This window comes from Penaeus vannamei, chromosome 22, assembly GCF_042767895.1.
Source record: "Penaeus vannamei isolate JL-2024 chromosome 22, ASM4276789v1, whole genome shotgun sequence".
In the NCBI taxonomy this organism is placed as follows: domain Eukaryota; kingdom Metazoa; phylum Arthropoda; class Malacostraca; order Decapoda; family Penaeidae; genus Penaeus; species Penaeus vannamei.
Genome location: NC_091570.1, coordinates 8,944,973 through 8,947,472, shown reverse-complemented (window position 1 = coordinate 8,947,472; position 2,500 = coordinate 8,944,973).

Here is a 2,500-nt window from a genome sequence, read left to right as displayed (position 1 = left end):
AGTGTAACTAAAAAATATAAAGGAAGAGGAGGGAGGAGAAGGAGGAGGAGAAAGTGGAGAAGGATATGAAGGAGCAGCGAAGGAGGAGGTACAGGGAGAGGAAAGAAAGTAAAGTAAAAGGAATAAAAAAGAAAAGGAAATAAGAAGGAAAGTGTAACGGGAAAACAAAAATAAATAGATAAAGGAGGAGGAGGAGGAGGAAGAGACGCCCCTCCCCCTTAGGTTGAGGGGGAGGAGCGCAGGTGGGGGCGGGAGGGAAGAGGGAGGCAGATAATGGGGGGGGGGTGCAGGTGAAGTGGGGCGGATAAAGAGGGAGGTAGATAATGGGGGGAGGGGGCAGGTGGGGGCGGAGGGAAGAGTGGGAGACAGATAATGGGGGGGGGGGGGGGTGCAGGTGGGGGCGGGAGGGAAGAGGGAGACGGATAATGGGGGGAGGGGGTGGCAGGGCGCAGGTGAGGGCGGAGGGAAGAGGGGAGATATGATAACTGGGGGGGGGGGAGGGTGCAGGTGGGGGGGGGGAGGGACGAGGGAGACAGATGATGGGGGGAGGGGGCAGGGGTGCAGGTGGGGGGAGGGAAGAGGGAGACAGATAATGGGGAGGAGGTGCAGGTGGGGGCGGAGGGAAGAGGGGAGACAGATAATGGGGGGAGGGCGGTGGTGGGGGCGGAGGGAAGAGGGAGACAGATAATGGGGGGGGGGGGGGTGCAGGTGGGGGCGGAGGGAAGAGGGAGACGGATAATGGGGGGGGGGGGAGGGTGCAGGTGGGGGCGGAGGGAAGAGGGAGACAGATAATGGGGGGGGGGGGAGGGGGCAGGTGGGGGCGGAGGGAAGAGGGAGACAGATAATAGGGGGGGGGGAGGGGGCAGGTGGGGGCGGAGGGAAGAGGGAGGCAGATAATGGGGGGGGGGAAGGGCGCAGGGTGGGGGCGGAGGGAAGAGGGAGACGGATAATGGGGGGGGGGGGCGGGGGAGGGGGCAGGGGGGGGGGAGGGAATAGGGAGACAGATAATGGGGAGGGGGAGCAGGGTGCAGGTGGGGGGCGGAGGGAAGAGAGGAGACAGATAATGGTGGGGAGGGGCAGGTGGGGGGCGGAGGGAAGAGGGAATCAGATAATGGAGGGGGGGAGGGTGCAGGTGGTGGGGCGGAGCGAAGAGAGAGACAGATAATGGGGGGGGGGGAGGGTGCAGGTGGAGGTTGGAGCGAAGAGAGAGACAGATAATGGGGGGGGGGGAGGGTGCAGGTGGAGGCGGAGCGAAGAGAGAGACAGATAATGGGGGGGGGGGGAGGGGGCAGGTAGGGGCGGAGGGAAGAGGGAGACAGATAATGGGGGGGGAGGGGCAGGGGTGGGGGCGGAGGGAAGAGAGAGACAGATAATGGGGTGGTGGGGAGCAGGTGCAGGTGGAGGCGGAACGAAAAAAAAAGACTAAAAATAGGGGAGGAGGGGGGACAGGGCCAAGCCGCAGGTGGGGGTCGAAGCGGAAGAAGGAGACAGATAATAGGGGAGGAAGGGGGACAGGCCAGGCCACAGGTGGGGGGGGGGGTCGAAGCAAAAAGAAGGAGACAGATAATAGGGGAGGAAGGGGGGGGGGACAGGCCAGACCACAGGTGGGGGGGGGGTCGAAGCAAAAGAAGGAGACAGATAATAGGGGAGGAAGGGGGACAGGCCAGGCCACAGGTGGGGGGGGGGGGTCGAAGCAAAAAGAAGGAGACAGATAATAGGGGGAGGAAGGGGGGGGGGGGACAGGCCAGACCACAGGTGGAGGGGGGGTCGAAGCAAAAGAAGGAGACAGATAATAGGGGAGGAAGGGGGACAGGCCAGGCCCACAGGTGGGGTCGAAGCAAAAGAAGGAGACAGATGACACAGGGGGAGGAAGGGGGATAGGCCAGGCCACAGGTGGGGTGGGGGTCGGGAAGCAAAAGAAGGAGACAGATAATAGGGAGAGGAAGGGGGACATGGCCAGGCCACAGGTGGGGGGGGGGGGGGTCGAAGCAAAAGAAGGAGACAGATAATAGGGGAGGAAGGGGGGGGGACAGGCCAGGCCACAGGTGGGGGGGGTCGAAGCAAAAGAAGGAGACAGATAATAGGGGAGGAAGGGGGGGGGACAGGCCAGGCCACAGGTGGGGGGGGGGGGGTCGAAGCAAAAGAAGGAGACAGATAATAGGGAGGAAGGGGGGGGACAGGCCAGGCCACAGGTGGGGGGGGTCGAAGCAAAAGAAGGAGACAGATAATAGGGGAGGAAGGGGGGACAGGCCAGGCCACAGGTGGTGGGGGGGGGGTGGAGCGAAGAGGGAGACAGATAATGGTAAACAGCGGGACTTTCCCCCTGTGTGGAGAACCTGGGCTCTCCCACGCCGGCCACACAGCTCGGGCGGCGACTCCATCTCGCCAGACGACTGCCAGACCGCAAACCAAACATCAAAGGAGGAGGAAATCGAATAAAAGAAGGAGAGGAAGATGAGGAAAAGGGAATAAGAAAACGGAGACGGGAAAGAAGCAGCAG